The sequence below is a fragment of the Furipterus horrens genome, unplaced genomic scaffold, assembly GCF_987537825.1.
Source record: "Furipterus horrens unplaced genomic scaffold, mFurHor1.1.pri manual_scaffold_7, whole genome shotgun sequence".
Taxonomy (NCBI): Eukaryota; Metazoa; Chordata; class Mammalia; order Chiroptera; family Furipteridae; genus Furipterus; species Furipterus horrens.
Window position 1 is genome coordinate 11,727,702 of NW_028327177.1, and position 25,351 is coordinate 11,753,052.

A 25,351-nucleotide genomic window follows, 5' to 3' on the forward strand; every position below is an offset into this window, starting at 1 on the left:
ATTTACCTATGTATGAGGTTTTTGTGAGCACTGGCTAAGTCTGCATGCAACGACCTTTCTGAGGCTAACACAGCTGATACACAGTAAATGTTGGGGGGCTCTCTTCTTCCTTTGATGGTCTGAGGGCCCTTAGGGTAAAGGAGCAGCATCCCTTTCACCTTTGTGTTCTTCAGTATCCTGTAAAATATCTGGCAAGAAGTGGGTGCTTAATAAATATTAGGACAAATAAAGAAAGTGAGAAGAGCAAGTATAAAAACTGACAAATGGGGGAAAAAAGGTAATAAAAATAAGGGCAAATACAGTCAAAAGTTTACTATATTCTGGAAAATATAGTGATTTCTTGGCATACATTTTCTTCTTTGATTCTTTTTATAGCCCTGTGAAGTTGGTTTTATTATTATTATTATTATTATTATTATTATTATTATTATTATTATTATTTTATTCTACAGGTGCAGCACTGCACTGTGTAGAGGTTAAGGACTTATAGTCACACAGATGTAATGCGGTATAGCTTCTACTTGAACTAAGCTTTACGTTTGTCCAGAGCCCATCTCTTCATCTCCTCCGTATGCCAAACAACAGAAATCAAGATGCTAAATCCACCTTAGCTCGTAACACTGTTAACTCGGGCTCCAGGATGCCCTGTTCTGCACTGGTCGGTATTGCAGGTGATGGTTTGTAGACCCCCGGCCCTTCCCAGCCTGACCTCTCAAGGTCCTGCAGTAGCCAGGTGGGCCGTAGCTTCAGCTTCTCTCCTCTGGGAAGAGCTCCTGGGTGGCCAAGCACGGCTTGTGGGCTCAACAGCTGCCTTCCCTGCCGCCGGCCAAGCAGCTGGGCACGTGAGCGGCTCCGGCAGCCTGCAGTCGGATTGTGTAACCGGCTGTGGGCTCCTGGCGGCTCTGGGATTGGCTGGGTCCCTTCAGGAAATGAAGGGAAAGCTCCAAGGGAGCTTGACAAGAGCTGCTCTGAGACAGGAAGCAACAGGCGCTTGACCTCCTTGAATTTCCAATGCAATTCCTTTCAAAGGCACATGCTGTGTCTTAATCTCCTACAAAGGTACCTCTTTTGCCTACCACAGTGCTTGGACGTATGCAGTGAAATTTTGCCGAGTGAATGAATGATTGGGTGAAAGAGATGCAATTCTATTTGCTATTGGTAAGGTAATAATAAAGCCAATTTATTTTGGGGTCCTTTAACAAGTTTCTTGCAACCAGTAACTTTCAGTTTTCTGTCTTCTTTGTAGCCCCTCCCACTCCCCTCACCCTCTCCACCACTGCCCCATGATCCTGACAGTTCCCTCCTAAATCTTCTTCTTCTTACCCCATATATTTATTTCTTCTTGAGTCATACTTCAAAACCATGTTAGGAAATAGCTACGTATTTGATCAGAATGAAATGCAATTCTGTTATGTTCTAGTATTTATCCTCCCAGAAAATAAGGATAAATTTTAAGTCATCTTGTACACAATATCTTAATTCCATTTATTTGGGGTACGATGGTCAGCCACAAAACATATTTTGACAAAGGTTAACTCTTATAAAATCTTCAATCTACTATTTAGATTTTCCCTACCTGTAAAGCTGGCTTAAAAGCACAAATGGTGCCCACATCTCATGAGCTTTACAAATATAAATACAAGCACAACTATCATGTATGTATGTCCACACAGACCTCCAGGTACCTTGGGTCATACCAAGTGGAAGTATATTTTCATCAAAATTATGGGTAAATGCATCTCAAAGGGCAAGGCCACGAAAAGCTCCCGTCTGAACCTTCACTTCTCTCCTTAACTCAGAGTGAAAAGCATATCAAATACCTTTTTTTAAAAAAACACTATATCAATTATACATCTTGTTACTATTTTTGAATAGGTCAGTGTAAAGACTTAGTAGTGAAGCTTTCTGAAACCTAGTTAGTTAGCAAAATGAGACATTTATATATGTTCTTGATATTACGTGATGTCTTTCAAGTTTTTTTATTATTAGAACCATGTGTTCAATAATTTTCTTTTTTTATTACATCCTTTCTAGTTACAAGTCTAGAAAGAAATAGACAGTGAGTTGGGATCATTTTTATTCTATTCTTGGAAAAGTTCTGCACCCAAAAAATAAAACAGAGAGAACTTCGTAGAGTAAAAGGACATAACAAAAAACAATACCTAAAAAATGTTTATAGCGATTCTTAAGTTGTCTTATTTACCACATACATTCTTAACTTGGCTAAGAATGGTGAGTTTATGCTAGTCATCACTTACTAAAACAAAAATTGTTGTTTATAAACCCATTTATAAATTTTACCACTTAGGGTTAATCATGTATACACATGTTTTTTGTGTTTTTAGTTATTTTCATAATTATCAAGAGATATATGTCTAAACTACAAAAGAAATAATTCTGTTTACCTAGAACAGAATTCATTTAAAACAATTAATAACTCTATAGCTCTTTGCAACTGTGGTCACTATGGACCTCAGACCACTATAATGCAAAACGTCTTAACTGGGCCTATTATTAGAAGATGAGCAGAAGGACACTTATGCAAATATTGAGCAACATAAAGGCAAAGACTATGCTATGCAAGACTTGTTTGCAAAAAGGTCTCTATGTAGCAACAAGATAACTCAAGGGTTATATGTTTGTACTAGAAATCTTCAAACTTAGAAAAATATAAAATATTTTAGTTTAGAAATATATTCTTAAATTTGTTTGATTGACTTGCACTATAAAGTAAAATTAATACTAGTTGTTAAAAAGAATCATCCATAGAAAAGGGATTAGACTAAAACTTCAAATTTAATTTTTTAAACTTTAGTGACTATAACTTTTAGTTATTTCTTTACTAATGTGATTCTGTATTCATATTTTTTAACTTTAAGTAAGTAATTAGCTGTTTAATTGTTTTAACTTTTATGAGTAATTATATGTTGTAAATTGTGTTTTGTACATACACTAAAGAAAAATTATCTAACTGTAGCATTTTCATCTGATTTTAGAAACACAGGGTGGGGTGAAGATAAGTTTACAGTTATTTAAATAGAAAATAATACAATAATTAATAGATAATAATGCACGAATAAACTCCATTTTGCATACTCACAGCTGTAAACCTACTTTTGTCCCATCCTGTATATAGAATTGTGTATAAAACTATTTGAAATCTAATCAACCAAGTTTAAGGAAGGTTTTCCATTCTGACATTAGATTAAAAAGTATAGAATAGTTAAGTTTATTTAACAGTTGGTAAGATGCCTCAAATTCAAGAAAATAAAATATATTACAAATGTTTGGCTCTGGTTGAGATCTTGGCCTTGAAATGTTCTCCTGCCACCTGTCTACTCAATACAAGTAATAGTAATATTCAGTGGGGGATACTCCTCTTCATGGTTATGTTTTAAATATTTTTAAACTTCTGTTGGTCACATAAATGATGCATTACAAAAATTAAGATAGAGATACTTAGATGATATATTTGGTCAAAAATAATAATAACCTTCAGCATGGGATTACAAGTTACTAAATTTTTTATGGTTTATATTTCAGAATTTTAAACTGGGAGAGACATTTTTGCAAAATCAAATATCTTTCCTGAAATGTAAAATTTGAGTCTACTCAGTAGAATCCAGTGTAATCCAATGAAGGCCATGTTAACACATAACACAAATAGATAATTATTACCTGCTTATAAGAGTAGTGTTAGGATGTAACAGGCCTAGCACATAGTGATATACATAGGTTTTCATAAATAGTGCCAATAAATAGTGGATTAGTAGTTTTGTTACTGAAAAAATAGTCATCATATGAAAATTAAATTTAAGAAATCCATTCTCTCAGCAGATCCAAATAATAAAAGGAAAATTTTAATTGTCTTAGTGGGAACATAAATGTTCTGTGATAAGAGAAACAAATGGTATCATGGAATAAGTAGAAAGCTTATTTTTCTAAGTAAACTAGGTATAAAGTTTAAAAAAGAGAGGTATCCAGGGGAAAAAGAGGACATAGAAAATGTAAAAACATGACCACTCTTGGCTGTATCTTTGTGTACTGTCTATCACAGAAGAACGCATAAAAATCACCATTTCCAGAATATGTGATTATGTCCTTAGAAATGTGACTAGAAAATGACTGTAAACTCATAATGCATGTAACAGGTCTGCACTTAATTTTAACAATGTACCCTTGCTTTTCTAAGATTTTAATAATAAAATTATTCATTAAAGTGATAAAATAACTGCCTACCTTCAAAGAAAGACTAAATAGCTACATGTTCTTTTTGGTCAAATATCAGAGTTTTGGTAGGTCGCTGCAGGTGTTATGATAGAGTCAAGGGCCATACTTATTATGTGTTCCTGGAATATTTTTAAATACTGGGATTTGAACAGCATACACAAAGGAATTTAAATTTAAAAATCAACAAAGAATCAATAACTATAAGAAGTATTCTATTATTCACCTGGTCACTGTTCTGTATACATCACAATGTGAGTAAAGTTTGTGCTGCTTTGGCAAGTAGTACTTTCTTACATACTCAAGAAACAAAATTACTGAATAGTCTAATAAAACTGTGATTTGCCATTTCCCCTTCAGCTGTACATTACAACTAACAAATATTGCCATAGTGAAATATGTTCATATTTACAGCTCAAATAAATACATCAAATGATGAAAAATTGGCAGCATGTTTTTGAAGAATTCATGGCCCTATGGTTAAGAATCACTACATTAGAGAGCAAATAACTTTTAAAATATGCTTGTTTGGATATTATATATACCCAAACTAGAAAAATGAAGTTGAGAACTGAAGTAATTCTTTAAAATTTAGACCAGCAGTTTTGGGTAAAAAACAAAAACAAAAACATTTTTTATGTATTTTTTAGTTTGAATGACAAAGAAAATAACAAACAAATCAACAAAGTTAACATATAAAACCTATCCATTTTCTACATAAACACCAGTAGGAAGAAATCATTTATTTTTTACTGTAATTGTCTGATAGTATTGTTTTTAGTCTTCTACTGAGTTATAAGGCATTAGTATTGAAAGTAATTGCTATAACAAACTAGGAACACAGTAGTAAGTGAATAAATAAAAGTTTTGCTAACAAATCAACCAAAGATTATTAAATGACTTAGATTGACTAGTCACTTGAAAAGAGAAAAGGAGAAGCAAATTTCAGATGGAAAAATTTAACACATGGGTAGTTGTAGGTTGTGACCAGGCACGTTACCAAATAGTGCCAAGTTTCAATAGTCCTGTTAAGTTAAAGTGCTAAAATACAAGTTCAGTACTATTTGCCTACATTATCCTCAATGGCTTTCCCAATTAGCTAAGTGATATGATTAAACCCGAAAGGAGGGAAACAACACTTACTGAGGATGTATTATTTACCACGTACTTTCACAGATTTCTCTTTAAAAAAAAATTCATTTGTTTGTTTGTTTGTTTGTTTGTTTATTTTCAGAGAGAGGGGAAAGGAGAAAGAGAGGGAGAGAAACATCACTGTGTGGTTGCCTCTCACTTGTGCCCCCAACTGGGGACCTGACGTGCAACCTAGTCATGTGCCCTGACTGGGAATAGAACCAGCGACACTTGGTTCGCAGGCCGAGACTTGGATTTCTCTTAATTAATAATGAAATAGATGATGATAGCAGCTGTGGAAATACATGGTCAGTAAATACTTAAACTTCAAAAATCTGTAGTGACTTACGAGAAATCATAAGGAAAATAGCACTTTATATCTGGAGCTCCCACAGCTTACTCCACTCTACATAAGACTATTAATTTAAGTGTCCCTTTCCTGGAAATCCGATGCTTACAACTCCATGAACACTTTGGAGTGTATGTACGTATATTGTGGGTTGTTTCACAATATCTGCTCACTTGGTGTTATGTTGATGAAACATCTGTACTTTGAGCTGAATTTTTCTTTTTCCATCCAACTATTTGTCCTTTACTCATGCATGGACATTGATTTGCTTTGCTCTGTAGAGGTCACTCAACCATAGTGACCAACTATTTGCACCAATATCACAATTAACCCAGAAGGTTCTAGATAACCACTAATTTTCTCACTTCGGGAAACTTTCTTTGCCAGCGACAAACATGCCCTAATATGGTTGATCACTGTTTTATATTGTTACTTGCAATTCTACCATGTGACTGTGAATCCATGAAGAGGAACCATTTTATGTTCTTTATCAGTTGTTCCTAATTCTTCCCTTTCATCCAATACATAGACTTATGTAGAAGCATAAAAATAGACTTTTGTCTTTTATTTAAATGTTTTTAATTAAAAGTCATGAACCCTATTTACATACTTAATCTGTTCCATATGTAGATAGGAGGATATATTTCAGAGTAATGTCTTACAGGAAACTTTTCCTGAGAATAAGAACACTGAATCTTTATTTATAAATTGAAAATTCTCCAGTGGCTTTTCAGTCACACTTAGGATAAATCCAAACTCCTTATCATTTTTCTTACGAGGGTCTAAATGATCTGGCCCCTGTCTTTCCAACTTCACCTCACGGCTTTCCCCTTGTCCCCATACACCCCAAATTAGCTACTTTTCACTTATTTCAATGTGTCAAGCCCATTCCTGCTTTAAGTCATATGTTGTAGTTTAGTCTTCTGGCAAGAATGTTCTTCATGTGACTCTGATTCTTGTCATTCAGTGCTGAGATAGGCCTTCCTTGACCACCCAGTATAAACTGGTTATCTGTTCATTCACTCTTTCTCACATCACCCTATGGCAAGCTTCTGTGGAGTTCGTATTTTTTTCTTGTTTATTTGGATTGTTTGTGTTATATGGTGTGCTGTTCTGTACTAGAATTTAAACTTTGCCCCTATAGCCCTATTGTCTAAAATACTCCTAGCACATATCATGCACAGAGTTAAACGAATGTCAAAGGAATTATTATATCTGTAGATATATATGATTTTTTCTTTATTTTTAAATTACAGAAATTTTCAAAATATAGGCAAAGAAGAAAGAATATGTGATAAATCCCTAGGTACCAATGAATCAGCTTCAAAAATTATCAACAATTCCAGCACTGTTATATAATTAATACCTTTAAAGTATAGATTCAACTTATTGTTCTATCATTCATTGCAACTCTTTCCTATTATCCACAATACTAACTTTCATTTATTATTTGAATATACCATTAACAGGCATCTACTTTAAGCAAAGCATTCTGTTCAGTCACTATTAAAAATAAACTTGAATAAGACCTTTGTCCTTAACTCGAATTAGGGAAATAAAGATATGTACACAGAGACCTAAAATTTGAGTACAAGTGAAAAATGCTTTGAGCTAAAACAAATAATACAGCAGATGAGAAAAAACTTTTTTTTTCAACTGGAAATACATTGAAAAGTTTTTACTTTCTGAAGCAGTGTTTTTTTATTTGGGTCTTTAAGAATAGATGAAATTTTAGTAATCAAAGGTCAAATAAATAGCATTCTAAGTAGAAGAAAAAATACTAGCAAAAACAGTAAAAGCAGAAAAGCAAATATAAGAAATAGCAAGTTCGAGTCTAGCATAGTGTAAATGTATTAAGAACAGTGGAAAGAAATACTACAAAGAGGGCTGAAAATTAAGATTTGGTACTTTATCGGAGAAAGACAAATACCATATGATCTCACTTGTATACGGAACCTAATGAACAAAATAAACTGATGTACAAAATACAACCAGAGGCCTGGCTCCATGGAACAGACTGACAGCTCTTGAGGGTGGAGAGAAGGACTAAATGAAAGAAGGTGAAGGATTTAACAACAACAACAAAATATATATATATATATATATAAATTATATATTAATATTATTATAGGTATTAGGTATTATAGGTATTATTATAGGTATTAATTATATATATCCCCTGGCTGGTTTGGCTCAGTGGATTGAGCGTCAGCCTGCGAGCTAAGTGTCGCTGGTTCGATCTTCCAGTCAGGGCACATCAGAGAAGGAAAACTCTGACTCCAAAAAACCTCCGCTGCCTTGCGGCATACCTCTTCAGGGGAAAGGCTAAGGGAGTAAACCCCGACAGAAAATCCGGAGCCGGAGTCCCTAAGGCGGTTTGACGTTGTAGTCAACACCGGCAACTCCTGCGGCGCACCTGAAGCCAAGCTGTATTGACTCCGTCTTTCCCTTGGATCCTTCAGCTGCGAAGAGAGGGGGGGTCTGCTGCATGGGCAACAGCAGACCCTCCATATCACCCTGCCCAGGCTCTGTAGCTTCAGCTTCACTGGAGAGGACACTCCAGCGTCATCGCAAGATGTCGATTCAACACGGGAGGAGACAGATACCGTGTCACTCCCGAGTCGGACTGCACAACCATTCTCGGCGGTGCAGATAGACTCTTAAGAAGCTACACCATCGTCTCTCGAGATGGACGGCTGCCAATGACGACGACGAATTATATAACAGTGCTGGTGACGGCCAGAGGGAAAGAGTGGTAGGGGCACGGAAAGGTGGGCAAATGGGGGGACACTGAGGTTGGAGAGAGACTTTGCTTGGGGCGATGGGCGCACAACGTAGTGTGCAGATGATGGTTTATTGAGTTGTACACTTGAAACCTGTCTGGTTTTGTGAACCAATGTCGCCCCAATAAATTCCATTTTTAAAGTAAATAAGGAAAGTTACAAAGACAAGCCAGATGGAACCACACTTAAGAAAAAGATTTTGTGCCTTGTTCAGAAGGAAATGGGGATTCATTGAAGGCTTTTGAGAGAAATATCACTTTAAAAGCGCTTTAGGAAATTAAATGTCATAGCCGTGGTAGCATACAAGATAAATAAGAATAGACTAGGCTGCAAAAGAAGTCATCAAAAGATAATGTCACAGTAGAAAATGTGGCCCTTCTAAAATATGGCTCCGAATTCTTAGACAGAGCTCCTATTTAAAGATCTTTAATCTCCACTGACCTCTCTCATGAGTCAAAAGCAGCTGTTTATTGTCTCCCTAACACACTGTGCTCAGTACCGTCTCCAAAGTTTTGCTCTTTGGGTCCATCTGCCTGGACTTTTTTTCTCCTCTTCTCTCTTCTTTTCAAAGTCTAAATAAACAGGGGCCAACTCAAGTCATGTTGTCTTATTGTGGTCATTAAACCACAATATTTTCCCCCTTTCTGAATAGCCACAGTATTTTGTGAACGGATGCTTGTTTCATTGATTAGGTGTATTGTGCCAGTCTATGTATGTTTCATCTTCCTAGCTAAATGCTATTACCAGATAAGGACCAAGACTATAATTTAGATTTCTCATGCCCAGCATTGTGAATTGTACCCAGGAGACATCTGATTTTATAGTGCTGATGGCGTTGGTGAAATTGTTGACATTGACGTGATTTCCTAGTATTCCAAACACTGCTTGTTTATTTCACATAGTTGCAATTGATTTATTTAAAATCTTGCAAATGGTTTCCTTTCTCCTTCTCAATTATTTAAAAGTTGTGATGGGTCATTTGGGAATGAATTTTTTTCCTGTTCTCTCATTTCTTGTCCTTTGTGGAAATTGAATAAAAAATGATATTCTTGATACTTGTATTACCACCTACCTGATTCTATGAATCTTAGATACTAGGAAAAGGCACTATGATATCCGGACTCAGCTTCTCAAATCCTAACATATTTATGGAGTTGTAGACTTTAAATAAAAACTTCTAATAAACAAACATTCATTTAGTTATAATTTTCATTCAAATCAAACCAAAGAGAGAGAGTATCAATGGTAGCTATCTCTTAGATTATCAACAGGGTAAATAATTTCATTACATATATACCGCTTAAACATGTTGTTATGTGCTGAGTCTGGAGCCTACGCAGGAATTACCAGGTCCCATCAATATGTTAAGGAAAATAAGGTAGATGAATAGAAAAACTTGCATTTTCTCAAAGGCTGAGGAACTCCTGACAACCCATAGTGGAGGCTAAAGGTCTAGTTGTGGATGTGTTATTTAAGCTTCCCCTGGGAAACAAAAGTAATTGACCCTGATAAAGTTCATGCTGACCAAAATGTTTGTTTATTTTGTATGTGTCATCTTAAAAGTCAAAAGCAACAGACATGTTGCTTCTCACATTCCTATTATTTATTTGCCACATTAGGACACACTGCCACAAAACGGCCCAGATGTAACTTGACATGACATGTTTTTCACCAGTCCCAAGTTGGCTATGAAATTCTAGTGAAACAAAATGTCAGGGTGTGGTCCCTTTGCTGTTACACATCCCCCCACCCCTTTCTTTCTACAAGAGGGAGAGAACAGAGTTCTAGAATAATAGTAAGGAAACTTATCTGCAGTTCCTCACTTTGCTAATCAATCCTATGGTGGCCTGACAGTGAATTCACAAAGGGTAGCTAGAAATCTCAAGGATCTCTGGAATTTTCTCCTGTGCTAAGTTTTTACAATGTGACCATGCTCCTGCTTCTGCTTCAGACAGGGAGTGGATATTCACTGGGAATAGTTAATCCAATCCAGACATCACCATGACAGTGTCTCATGGGGGGAGAGGCTGTCCTTCCATTCATTCGGGCTGGGTGGTTTTGCAACTGCAAACGCATGGGGGAGGTGGGTTACAAGGGCTTTCTTTTCTGCCAAATATATTTCACTCCGTTTCTTCACCAGCTGTCTGGTGATCTGAATCCCTTATGAATAAACTGAAGCCCAAAATTTTATCCGTTTCCCTAGAAGAGTAATAAGAAGTTTGATATCATATTTAATGAGCAGAGCAGATTAGTATTTTTAAAAGAAAAATCCTATGCAAATTACCATTAATTCATTTTGAAAGCTTCAAAATAGGTCTGAGTCCTTCAACTGCAGTATGTTTTATTTTTTGTTTACTTCTCAGTTTCTATCCAATTGAATGATGATGTTCTCAGCTGACATTTGTCAATAATTTGTCAACAGAGCGGAGAAGTGAGGATGTTTAGGGGCAATTTACTTCTTGACAATATTGGCAATCATAGTGGAATGAATCTTCATCCTTAACTCAGCACATTCTGTATAAGGAATGTGTTCAAAAACATAGTGCCAAGACATTGTAGAAATGAAAGGGTGAGGGCAGAGAAAAGAGCAAAAATAAGATGGAAGAAAAAACTCGAGATTGTGTTCTTGAACAATTTATTATCATTGTGAGTGACTTGTAAATACTTTTTTCAGCAAAAATTCCTTCCCTGAGGTGGACATAAATGCCTGCAATGGCAGAGAGTCGCTCACAGTCTCTGAAATAATGAAGACCTCAGGTCACTAGAAGAGAACACAGGGGCAAGATCAAAGTTGAAGGCAGACTGTAGACATACCAATTTGGCTGTTAAATGTTAGCAATTATTACTCCACAGATTGTAACCATAATTTATACTCATTAAAACACTGTGGATATTGAAGAAATGTGGTAGTTTACACTCTTCTCTGCTACTGACAAGTTAACCTCAATTGGATTATTGAATCATTCATACAGCAGAGCACAGAGTAGAGCTCAGACTGAGAACTTAATGGGTGTTTTGGTGGGGATAGGGGTGGAGAAAGTATAACGGTCATTAATGAGGGAGAGAGATTTACAACCACGTCAGACCCTAGAAGGACACAGGAAATGTGAATGCAGAGAAAGGAAAGGAAAGGAGTAGAACTTCTAATCAACAGAAGGAATGAGGCTGGTTCTATAACGTGCATTTAATCAAATGCATACAAATGTCCTCTCTTTTAATTGAGGATTACTTTCCCCACCACACCTAAGCTTCTGGGAGCCAGGATTCAGGCGGTGGGAGCAAGGAACATTGTGTTCTGCAAGAACAAGAGGTCCTCTGTCAGAAGATGGGAAACTTGTTAGTTAAACTCATTTGAGCCCATTTTCTGGATCTGAATCCCAGCAGTGGCTTGGGACTGTATAAATTGTCCAAGATTTACACAACGGCTTTATAGCATTCTTTCGGATACAGAAGCAAGGCAGGATAATCTGCGATGGATTGGTTTTTCTAACAGAGCCAAAAACGAAGTACAGGGGACTTTCTTTTGAAGAGTGATTAGTATAGATCCTATCCTGTTATTTACTTGATTAGGGAAACACAATGGATTCAAATTGAAAATCCCAGAAGTGTCCGAGAGAATGCCTGCCTACATCTAGGGCATTCTTCATGTTTATTATAGGGTTTTCAAAACTAGAAGCAATCTTGTGTACTAAACTTTTTCCCCCAAATTTGCTACTCCACAGCTTGCCAAGCTAAATGAGTTCTCGCCAGAGGCAGGGTAGGAAAAAGCATTTAGCTGAGGAAAGCTCTAGGTAGGAGTAAGGGGTTTTCTCAAAAAGCTGGCCCTAACCTGTTTTGTTAGACATTCTGACAGAGCAATAAAAAGCATATCAGCTCCAGCAAGTGTGGCTCAGTGGATTGCGTGCCGGCCTGCAAACCAAAGGGTCACCAGTTCGATTCCCAATCAGGATATATGCCTGGGTTGCCAGCCAGGTCCCCATTTGGGGATGCACAAGAAGCAACTATACATGGATGCTTCTCTCCCTCTCTTCCCCACCTCTATAAATAAATACCGTATTTTTCACACTATAAGATGCACCTGACCATAAGACACACCTAGATTTAGAGGAGGAAAACAAGAAAAAAAGAGTCTGAACTAAATGGTGTACTAAAATATTTAATAAAATGTCACAGAATAATATTTCAACCATGTAAACTGAACAGCAGTCAACAGCAGTATTAAGAACCATCATCATTGTCATTAACAAATGAGGGGAGACTTTAAGGTTCAAGTTCTCTTCTAGTTTTCTGAAAACCGCAAGAGCTCATCATTGCTAGTGTCAGAATTTATGAAGCTCAGTTGCTCACAATCACTGATATCACTTTCTTTGCTATCTTCATACTGACCAGATGCCCTGAGATTCAGCAGTAAAGTGGGACACTTAAGCGTCCCCAGGGGTTTCACGTGGGCCCGCTGCTTCCTCTTCTAATAGCTGTCACCACCACTGACAGGTCAGGTAATACACATCACCGTCTGTGACGTAATATTCGCTCCATAAGGCGCACAGACATTTTCCCCCCACTTTTGAGGGGGAAATAAGTACGTCTTATGGAGTGAAAAATACGGGAAGTAAATTCTTTCTTTGAAAAGTATATCAGATCTTAGTATAACAAACCTATTGTACAAATGAGAAAAGTGAGAGTGAAAGGCTGTCATTCCACCACAGAAACAGCTACAAAGTGGCAACATCAGGGTGAGAACCCAGTTATCCGACTCTTGGTCCAATGTGCTCTTCGTTACAATCCATAGATCCCTGCTGTAATGCTAGTTGCACGACTTGGAAATATAGACTTGTCTGTGTTATAGTGACGAGCGCATGTCCTGTGGTTTAATTTTTTACTCATGTTACCTAATTTGTTGCTCTTGCTGCCTCTTGGTTGTCTCCTGATAAAATGATCATGGCATTCCAAAAAGTGGTTGTATTCAGCAGCTATCTTACATCTACATTTCCTACAGCTCTTACTCAGTTTCTTGTGATACAAACTCAGGTGTGTGATGTGATTAAATGCAATGATAGGGGAAAGTCTGAGACCAATGTCAGAGCATACAGGAATCCTGGACAAGTACATGGTTTTTTTTGCCTCCTGGCTGTAGTATTTCCCCCCTTAATTAAGTGTAAAAAAACTAAGATTGAAAAGGGAAAACCTCCCTAAGCTTTTCTCTCCAGTTCTAATCTTGCGTATTAAGTCATTTTTTTCACTGGTCAATTTTATGGTCATAAGATCTACTTCTTATATCTGAGTTCGTGTTAAGCTAAGAGATTAAAGCAAAGGGAAAACAGTTATTTCCACAGTGTAGAAGCTTGGAAGCAGATAGTACTGTAATGCAATGTAAGGGCTCGAGCAGAAGTCAACATCCAGCAGAGACCCCAGTCTTATAATGGAGCTTAGTGGGCAAAGGCTGGGGATGTCTTTCTTAAAAAGAATCTATTAAAGCACCTGAAGTTAGGTCTTTTTTTTTTTTTTTTTTGGAAGAGAGGAAAGTGTGTTTCTAAGTTCATGGAATAGTATATGAATAAAAGTACAGAAATGGAGAGAACATAGCCTTTTGGGATCAAAGTAAGTCATTTCTGTGTATAGGATTTGAATAGAAAAGCAACATGAGTTAAATAGAAGCTAGATTTCGCAAAGGCTGATACCTTCCCAACAGAATATACTCAGTGAGTGGAATTCAGCTAATGGAAATAATAATAATAATTAAATGAGATAAATCATACAAAGAACATAAATCAACTCATTTGTTCTCAGAACAGTCTGTTGCTATTACCCCACTCTACATATGAGGAAACTGAGGTACAGGGAGGGAAAGAAAGTTATTCAAAGGAAATAATGATGTTTTTAACCAAACCAGGCAGCACCGAAGTCCATACTGTGTAGACATCTGCAACCAACCACTACAGCAAAAGGAAAATTACCCACATATAATAGTCAACACTCACCATTCTCTAAACAATAATTTTTGCCCATATTTTTTACACATTAAAGAGAAAAGATTCAAGTGTGACTTAGAGTTCTTTTTCTACCCTACCGAAATCATCATTTTCTATTTGAGGTTGGATAAAATAACAAGATTGCTTTCTCCTTCCAACTAGCTCTGTAACGTGGCATAGATTTGCAAATGGCTTGATTTCAGGTTAGGATGAAAGTAAAATCTCCAGTTATCTAGTAGGGAAACAGCAGTTCACTAAGGAAGGAGAGGATAAAAAACTGTTCTCAGATCACTGTTGGGTTGGCCAATCTCCAGCTCAGAATGAAGTGTTCATTTTCCTGAAGAACAGGGATTGCTCACACCCAATTACTTACACCTTGTAGGTAATCTCCCTTTTTTTTTCCAGACATGAAATCAATCACTGAATGCAACCTTTGTAAGCTAGGGGCACAAACTGTCCAACTTTGTGGCTGTTTGTGATTATAGCTGGCAAAATGAAAGATTGTTCAGTAGGTTTTAATAGTTAAAATGACATAGGAAAAGAAAAAGGCAAGTTAATCTCATTTAGGACCTCCAAAATGAGGAAACCAGCTCATGAGGAAGTCTTTGGATCTCAATGGGGAAGCCCAGTGCTCTGGTCTATTTGACCCTCAAAGTGCTACCCTCATCTGGAACAGGTGCTGATGAATGGAAGAGAAACACCCGACACTGCCTGGTATTTCTCTGCTGGAAAGGAAATGAAATTTCTCTTGCTTTAGTTTCCCCTCTGATTTGGTTACCTTTTTTCCCCAGTTAGTGTACAGTGCTGTTGAGAATATCTTGTGGAGAATAAAGGATAGCTCCTTTCTCAATAGAACCTGCTGAATATTAGAATAATGGCACTTGTGCCAGCCCTCTTGTTTAGAAATTGTAAATTGAAGGATTCTGGGAAATTTAATCTTGAAGCATTTTCTTGGCTCTTTCATTGGTCCTAATGCTTCATAGACCCAAAAGAGTATCACAAAGAGTTTCCTAAATGTTTTGACAAATGTTCTTCCAGAGCAGGTATGAACAAACTACAAAAACCCAAGATCTAATTATGTCCCTCTGCATGGTTTTTATGGCTCATTAACTAAAAATGGATTTATATTTTTAATTGTTGAAAAAGTATTAAAGTAAAAAGTATCAAAAATATTAAATATAAAAATATTCCACTTTGAATTTAAGTGTAAGTAAACAAACAAAATTTTGTTAAAATCCAAACATGCACACTTACTTATATGTTATCTGTGGCTCCATATGTATTATCTGTGGCCCCTTTGTACTGCAACAGCAGAGTTGAGGAGTTATAACTGAGACCATATGACCTGTAAATCTAAAATATTTATTATTTGGCCCCTTACAGAACAAGTGTCAATCCTTGGTCTACAGTATTAAGGAACTGAGTTGAGTGAGAAGAACGTCTTCTTTTGCTGAAATTGCAGCCCAACAGAAGTTGACTATTTCTCAGAGGTGTTGGCAAAAATCCAGTATAGTTTACATGGACCTATGGGAAAAAATAGAACTGCTCCTTTTTGGTGAATATAATTGAAATGCACTGGAAATTAGCCTGAACAAATGTACCAGGCTTGCACACCACACTGAGTCAAAGTGTAGCGGCCAAATCTCCATGAATGATTGTGCTGAACGGTATGAATTATTTTTGTAGGACAAAAATATTGGCAATTTCTTGTGATTCATATGACTTCATAAGATGCTCTACAGAGAAGGTAGTCTGTTTTAATACCCATCCTCTTCATCAGCTTTCTTCCATCAAGCTTTGCACGTGATGACTTTGTCTTAATTTCCAACTCTTAACATAATGAATGCCTAGAACATGTTTGTTCACAACCTAGTAACAAAACAATCAGTTCAAGTACTTTCTAAATGTTCTACATTAGGAATAGTGTTACAAAGAAAGGATGCTAGGACCTAACATTTAAAGTGAAAAGTAACTCCTATGTACTAAGGCATTCCTGAGAACTTGGTGTGTGGTTCTGGGTGGCACAGAAAAACTTGATAAGTTTGGCACTAGGGCATTTCATTTTAACTCCTGCCTTTGCATTCTACAATTGCTAGTACCTTTATTGTCAGAGCAATAGAGCTGTGTGGATTTATACTACTGTAATTAGGTTTCTTTGTTTCTCTTTTCAGTGAAGGAACAACAAAAGTTATATTAAGAATCCAACATACATGTTTGCTATATATGTATACACATACACATGAATGCTGTGTGTCTGGATTTTAACAAATATTTTATTTGTGTTAAACCATTTGAATCAATTCCATAAAATAATTTTATTATGAAAATTGATCATTTAATAACAAAGTCTTTATGTATGATGGATAAACATTTTCTCACTGTTTTGAAAGTTTTTGGTTTTTTATTTACTCTTCCACTGTTCTGTAAACTCCATGAAGGTAAGGGGCATGCCCAACAGTAATTAATCATGAATCCTACAAGGCTTAATATCATTTCTCAGCCATGAATACATACACTGAATGAAAATAGAGAAAGAGACTATCCAGCACTTCAGAGGACCGGAACAACCTTCAATTTTAACCACAGGCCCAGATTTATCCAAGCAAATCAGAGTTGTACCTCACATAATCTGAAGAAATGTTTCAACAAAAGTGCAACATGATGTTGGAGAAGAAGATGAATTAAGAATCAATTTAACCTACAGGAAATCCTAAAATACAAACCAATCAACAATGCATAGAGACTAGCAGCTGTGTTTGCATTTCATATAAAACAGGAATTTTAACTTTCCTTACATAGCTTCATTCATTACTTTTTAAAAATGTAACTATTTGTGTTCCCTGCAGCTGTTGTAGCAGTTAGCACTTACTTGGTGTTTTTAAACAGAAGAAATATATTCTCTCACAGTCCTAGAGGCCAGAAACCTGAAATCAGGGAGGACTTAATCAGGGCTGCACTTCCTCCAGAGGGTCTAGGAGAGAATCCATTCCTGTTTCTTTCCGTTTCAGTGGCTGTCCGCATCCCTTGGCTTGTGGCTACATCTCTCCCTGCTCTGTATTTGTATCATCTTCCCCTCTGGGTATCTTTGTCTAATACTTTTCTGCCTCTTTCTTATAAGGATATTTGTAATGGCATTTAGGTTTTATCAGATAATCCAGACTAAGTGCCTTCTCTCAAGATTCTTAACTTAATCATATTTTTTGCCACGTAAGAAAATAAAGATCACAGTCACAGCTTCCAGGGACCATTTATTTTCAGCCTATCATAGGAATGATGGCTTCATATTGAAGTATATCTTAACTGCTTTTAAGTTTTCTGAATATAAGTGGAAGTGAACCCAAAATACCCTTTATCTTGGAGCTAATTAAGATTATTCTAATATGAGATAGATGATAGTCTTCTACAAAAGAATTACTTTCTTGAGCTGCTAACTCTGCATCACTGTAAACAGATATGTACAACACTTGTGAATAAACATCTTTTAAAGATTCACATTAACAAAGTCATGTTTTCAAAAACAAATTATCAAAGAAATTTCTATTAATTTTTCAATAGGTTTATTTATTTTTTTTTAACCACAAGAAATAGTCTCCAGTAAAGACCTTTCATTTGATTAAAAACAGACTCTAATAAAAGTGGGTTGGGATCACAATGATAACCTATACTCAGGAACATGAATGAAAAGTATCCTTGAAGGGAAACGCTCACATGTGTTCACATTAGATACTGGGAAATAACTGTATAACATTGAGAAGTGATTACTACCAGCTGTAAGCATGTATACCACACAATAATATCTCATCCATACAACCACTTGGAAATTTTCTTGCTCTGTCTCCCAAGAGTTCCATAAACTATAGCTAAATCTTTTTCCTTTAATAAATAGTGACCTTTTCAAATCCCTATACATGGAAAGAGAGAGACGTTGAATCTTGGAAAAAAAGAGCAAGAGGAAACAGAGCTAGTTATTCTTCACCAAAAATAAGATTGGCAGGACCATATCCTCATCCTTTCTTCATATTGTTATGAAACATTTTAAATTTTTTTCCAATGGTATTGGAAGGTCTTTAATCTTTATGGCCTAGAAATATCACTTAAATACAAGAAAAACTGTACTGAATGAAAGGTGTTCAGATCTCAGTAGAGTATTATTTATCTATAAACTTTTACCTTTGCAAATGAGTTGAAATGGTATCCTGCCCATACTTCTGAATTTCAAGTATAACCAAGTCTGACTCACTTCTTCATCATCACTTCTTTCTAGATTGTCTGGCATCTCTCTAGGCCCGTCTTACTTTATCCTAGCTGGCCAGGCGTTCTGTAGAGGGATTTCTGAAGTGTTAGAAAAACGTCATGGAGAGAGGGTGGAGAGAAAGTTTGAGAAGCTCTTGATTAATGGTAACATACATGGGCTATCTTCTCCATCTCCCCCTGCCATTTTTAATATTTAATACCCCGGTAAGAATTTTATGTGAAGAAAATATTCTCAGTTTAAGCAAGAAAAAGAAAAAAAAATGAGTACTTTTTTAACAGTTAAGAGAAGAAGGGTATGAGATACCATCAGTGTGAACATCGGAATTTTAATTTTTTCTTTACCTGATACAACTGAATATGTGGCAAAAACACATATTGTGTTCTAAAGTATGAATAGCAGAGCCAACTTAGTATGGAGCATTTTGTCCCCTGAAAGAAAATCAAGCAACAACTAGTTTATTAATTAATGAGTTAGAAAGAAGGTGGTGATAGCTCTGCCTAGATATCACTTCTCTCCACCACTCTGGCTTGGACTGATGTTCCTGTGTGTACGAGGTCCCCTTTACAACATCTGCCTTAGCACTCAACACACTTAATTTTAATTGGTTGCCCCCTGCAATACAAACCTCAATATGAACTCAGAGACAAGACATATAAGCTTACCTTATTAAAATTATGCACTATAGCAAAGTATATAATTTATCTTTAGTAATAAACACTTGTTGAATGAAAGAATGGAAAAAGGATGTCACGTGAAGAGGAGAAATTAGACTTACTCAAAAGCCAAGAGTTCTCTAATTTAAGGGTATAGTCTAAAGACTCGTTTAAATTCATTCCTTGATCCACAGCAGTCCACCCAGTCTCAGGGCAACCATCAATAACCTATGATGAGAGAGCAGTTGCTGTGAGCTAGGTGTGTTGTCCACATTGTCCCCATAGCAGCATTAACTCTAGAGCAGGTGAGTAGTACTGCCCTCACTTTAGGAATGAGAGAGTCTTACTCAGACATACTCCTGCCCTTAAGGGGCCATTCCCAGTTCTAATCCCAGTTGTGTATAGCTCTCAATGATATGTTTCCCATTAAATGACCCTGACCCCTATTTCCCAAAGTCATTTTTCCATTAACTATGAAAACATGGATGAAACCTGCTTTAATTTTATTTGTACATGGAATTCATAACACATCTTTAGGCTAATATGTGGCAAAAAAAAAAAAAAATGTGTGTCAGCAAGTAGAAGCATAAATGATCAGAGAGAAAGGACAAGGAGATGACCCCAGACTGTGAAGGAAGAGATCTCATTAGGAACTGTGAGCAACAATGCTTCAGGCTCCCATTACGTGCTGAGGCTTAAAGCTTGATAAGTTGACATATTCTCAGAGAGGGATTTGGTAGACCCTAGGTATTGGACCTCAAGGGAAAGTCAAGAACCCAATGCCCAAAAGTGCAGAGAGAACCAGAGTGCTTCCTGATTCCAAATCACCAGGAGGGCTGGAATGGTGAGCCCATTAATGATGAACCACTTGGGCCACGAATAGAGGGACCTTCTGAAATATTCTCTCTGTACCAGATCATATGAGGCTTTGCACGACGTTGAGGAAAAGACAGGGAGCAATGCCCACTAACCCAGAGAGCAAATTTTCAGGCAGATCAACAAGATAAGAACTCAGAGTAAAATTTAGCTTGATAAATCTTTAAACAATATAATGTGTCATTTTTCACATTCTTGACTGCTGTGAAAAATTCATACCTGGTAGATAATAATGAGGCCGTTTACCATTTTTTTTCATATTGTCCATTCATTTTCATTTTCCCTTAAAAAAAAAACAAAAAAAAAAACCCAAAACACATAGTATATCTTTTTGTTTTTGTTTTTATTACAGTAGTCCCTCTCTATATCGTGGTTCATTTATTGTGGCCTCACTGTATTGCAGGATTTTTTAAAATATTATATTTAATTATTTATCCAGGATTTTTCACTATATCACGGGATTTTGCAGTACTGTATACGTATGTTGTTAAAGTTACGTAGGTTTAAGAGTATAGAATATGTTTAAGAACATAAGTAGTGTTTATAAAAGTGTGGAAAAGGTTAATAAGAGAGTGGGAAAGGTTAATAAGGGACTGGGAACGGTTTATCAGTGTGTGGGAAGCGTTTATAAAGCTTTAAAATATATATAAATACTAAAATAAATGTAAGGTTCCTACTTCGTGGATTTTCACCTCTCATGGATGGGGCCTAGGATGTAATACCCCCGATAAGTGAGGGATCACTGTATTAAGATACTGTGTAGTCCAGTGACTCCCAAACCTGACTAATATCCACTATTACCTGGGTGAATATTTTTAAAGTATATAGTGCTGTGTTCTATTCTTAGGTATTCTGACTTTTTAAACCCAAAATAATGTTACAGAGAAGAACACTGAAATCCATTAGGAACCTGGCTAGCTAAAATATGGGGTTGCCAGAATTCTGATTCCATTGTTCATTGGTTAACATGATATGATCCACATGCTTGGAGATCTGTTGAAAGGAATCAGAAAAGGGGCAGCAAACAGATCAATCACTGATTCAGCCTTTTAAATCCCCCCCCTCTTTTTTTTTTGGTTTAATGGAATGGTTTCAGAACAAGATTTTTTTCCATCAAAAGAAAATTATTTTCAGAAAATGGAAATTGGCAATTTACCCATTGAAGTCTGGAAGAAACGCAAATGTCTGCCTTTCCACTGGGAATGAATTCCGACATCCAGGGGGGTAGGGAGTGCTGAAAGCACAAAAATAACCACCTGTTGCCGAACAGGAGAGGAGGAAGCCAGGTGGGACCCGCAGCCACAGAGGAAATCCGAGCACCTTCTGGCTTCCTCTGGGATAGATGGGGGTGGGGGTGGGGGGAGGAAAGCTGGCAGCAGGGAGGTTGAGCAAAGGAAATCTGAGCAGTTTTCTTAGCTGTCTTCCATGTGGAGAAGGCAGGACTGAATTGGAGAGACGGTAAAACAGGAAGATTGACAATGAAAGCTTGTGTGTTTAAGGCACTTTTAAGCTATTAGAATGCTACAGAAACACATAATAACTCCTCGGAAATTACAGGTGTGTCTGAATGGATATGAAACCAGGGGTTACCTCAGTCACTATCATTCTAGAAAATTAAATATCCAGTAAAATGCTCTCTGAGAAAATAGTATGTGCAAGAAAATCAAGTGTTAAACATAGAGGCAGCACAGGAACAAAGGAACATGCTACCTAAAATCCAAACTCTTAAGGTCTATTGAAATAAAAGGCTTTAGCCTTTTATGACATGTCTCATATAAAACAAACTAGGAAAGAAAGATAACATTTACTTGCATTTGTTTTCCCCCTGTTTTCTGACCTCTCCTGTGAGGTAAAAGAAGAAAATAAAATATCCTAAACTAAACATTTAGGGAGAGAAAAAATAAAAAAAAGATGTAAACAGAGTACATAGGTCAATAGTTATCATTTAAATAACTGAGAATATCCCATCCATTTAGATATTTACTAAGCCCTAGCTGGGTAGCTCAGTTGGCTAGAGCATTGTCCTGATACTCCAAGGTTGTGGGTTCTATCCCCAACCGAGGCACGTACAAGAATTGACCAATTAATGCATAAATAAGTGGAAAAACAAATTGATGTCTCTGTCTGTCTGCCTGTCTCTCTCTCTCTAAAATTAATCCATAAGAACATTTTTTAAAAAAGAAATCAACTAAAAAGGATGTGGTCTATGTAATAGGCAGCCACCACAGGCCATGCCTGGTTTTTGAGGGCTTTATCTTTACTCCTCCTCTTAACCAACTAAGGTATTATTGTGTCCACTCTGAAAAATGAAGAAATGACATCAAGAAATTTTAAGTAGCCTTTTCAAATATATAGCACTCCTAAGCATTAAGTCTGAGATGTGATGCTAGATTCTGTGGCTCTAAAGACATTCTACAGTAATTTGTTACTATCTAGAATCATGAGCTATCCAAAGTAGAGCAAAGATTCTGAAAAAAAGTTACAAAACAAAGAATGTGTCTAAGAAGTTTAATACACATGTCACAAAACTCTGTCAAGCCTTCTGAGAGCATATTGATTTGTGGTAAGATAACTAGCGTGTTTCAGAACTGATTAATAATAGCAAATGAAGAAAGTCTTTGGGGGGCTGTGGGGTAGAAACAAGGACATAAAATAAGGAAAAGTAACCAGTAAACCTAATCCTGGGTAGACTATCACTTTAATTTCTATTGGTTGCAAGTGTCAGAAAAGTTCATTAAACTTACTTAAGCAAAGAGAACCTATTAGTTTATGAACCATGGTCATAGGGACTGTCAAGGTCTCAAATTAAAAAAGAGAGGAGGGGAGGGGAAAGGTGGGGAGGGGAGAGGAGGAAGGACAGGATTCAGTTTCCCTTAATTTTCATTTGCTGCTTCCAGGAAGAAAAAGTATACACTTTGCTCCTACCAGTTCTACCCAAAACATTCTCAGTAATTGTTCTGAACTCCTGTTAGCCCTGGGCACAGATATGAAAGAAACACAGTAGCCAAAGGAAGAGAAACCTTGGGATAAAACAGGGTGGATCCTTAGGTGAAATATACATACTAAGGTTATAGGAGTGTTGGTTTCTTTAAAAGAAAATTCAGAGCATCACAAAAGAAGAAAGGAATAATTGATTCTGAGAGGCAAATAAAGAAAAATGAGAAATACGGATGAAGACAGAAAAATCCATTGAAAAGCATCAGAACCTAAAAGTCCAGCTAAGATATTACTATTTACAGCTAGGCAGCCTTAAATAATTGAATGAATGGAGTAAGTATTACTTCCAACCGTTCCTTATCTTGAGTTTTCAAAATATTTAATGTTCAAAAGATAGAAATAGTATCACACAAAGTGGTGTAAAAGTAAAAAGGTCGGCATCTATATATTGTTGTTTATGTGCCAGGCATTGAAGGATCACTACTCTATGAAAAAGTGCTATGACAATTCCTATTTCATGGGGAAGTTAGTGCAAGGCACAGAGCAATTTCCCAATGAGACATAATGATTAACTTACACGATTTAACAGTACAAGAGAATGGTGATTCAAACTCATATAGTATGATTTTGGAAACTTTCCTCCTAAACACAATTAAATACTACCCTATACTGTGCAAAATAGTTTAGATATACTTCCACTGAATACAAGGCCTGTCCGGAAAAAGTTCAGCCATTGTTAATATAACGAGAATGGTTTCTGCAACATCAACATAACTTGGCAGCCAAGGAGCGTGGACTGGGATGTGCATGCATGAACAATGATAACGTTACTAGTCAGTGGAGGTGGTAGACATCGTTAAGTGAGTGTGTGTACTGTGTGGCTGTCGCATTCAAAATGACTAAGCAAAGCAACGAATCTGCATCAAATTTTGCATTAAGTTTGAACATTCCTCCACAGAAATTATTCAGATGATTCAAAAGGCTGAAGCTATGGGCAACTGGTAATTGGCAGCTTTATCATAACAATGTGCCTGCTCATGCCTCACATCTCATAACGAGATTTCTGGCAAGACATCAAATCACCCAGGTGACTCAACCCCACTACAGCCCATAGTTGGTGCCCTACAACTTCTGGCTTTTCCCAAAACTAAAATCACCTTGAAAAGGAAGAGATTTCAGATCTTCAGTGAGATTCAGGAAAATACAACAAGGCAGCTGATGGAGATTGGAAGAACTGTGTGAGGTCCCAAGGTGCCTACTTTGAAGGGAATGGAGACATCATTGTCCTATGTACAATGTTTCTTATCTCTTCTTCAGTAAATGTCCCCATTTTTCATATTACGTGGCTGGATATCTTCTGAACAGAACTTGTATCACTTTTAAAAAAGAATTTGTACTCAAAAAGGGTAGGTTGTAGTCCTCAGTTTTAAACCTATCTTGGTAGACTATCACATAATTTGACAAGATATTTAATATGAGAGCGTGCCATGGATTCTTTCAAATATTGTTGGTTACTCTTTGTGTTCTGTTCTTTTGGTTTTGACAAATTTACTGATCATCTATGTTCCAGGTATTACACTACACACTCAGGCTATCAGATTTCTAGTCTATACTTATATTCCATTCTCGAGTTTGTCTGGCATGTACTCCTTATTCAAAGTTTAATTATCTATAATGGTCACGAACTTCTTATTAAATATGTAATTCTAAGTATTAAATAACAATAAACTTTTTCTTATGACTAATGAGTGTGAAAAAAGATAATTAGTAGCAGTAATAAAAATTTTATTTTTGTGCCAGTTAAAACACTTGATGCCAAAATATGTTAACAATTCAAGTTGTTAAATATCTGTCCATCAGTTACTCAATTGGGACTGGCAAGCATTTTTATTAGGCATTATTAAACAATTGTGTAAATTTTTATGTTTGTGGTTAAGTGTCTACTCATATAATGTTTTAAAAAGACAGCAGAACTACTTCATGAAGATCTTTTATACAACTGAAGAATACTTTAAAAAATATTTTTTTTTTATTTTTAGAGAGTAGAAGGGAGGGAGAAAGAGAGGGAGCAAAACATCAATGTGTGCTTGCTTCTCATGCACCCCCAACTGGGATCCTGGCCCACAACCTGGACAAGTGCCCTGACTGGGAATTGAACCAGTGACCCTGTG

General features: G+C 36.5%; 1 pseudogene; it reads right to left on the reverse strand.

The window, feature by feature from the left end:
• Nucleotides 1-588: 588 nt before the first annotated feature.
• The window catches only part of LOC150004039 (small ribosomal subunit protein uS3 pseudogene), a 33,811-nt pseudogene continuing 9,048 nt past the window's right edge, over nt 589-25,351 (reverse strand).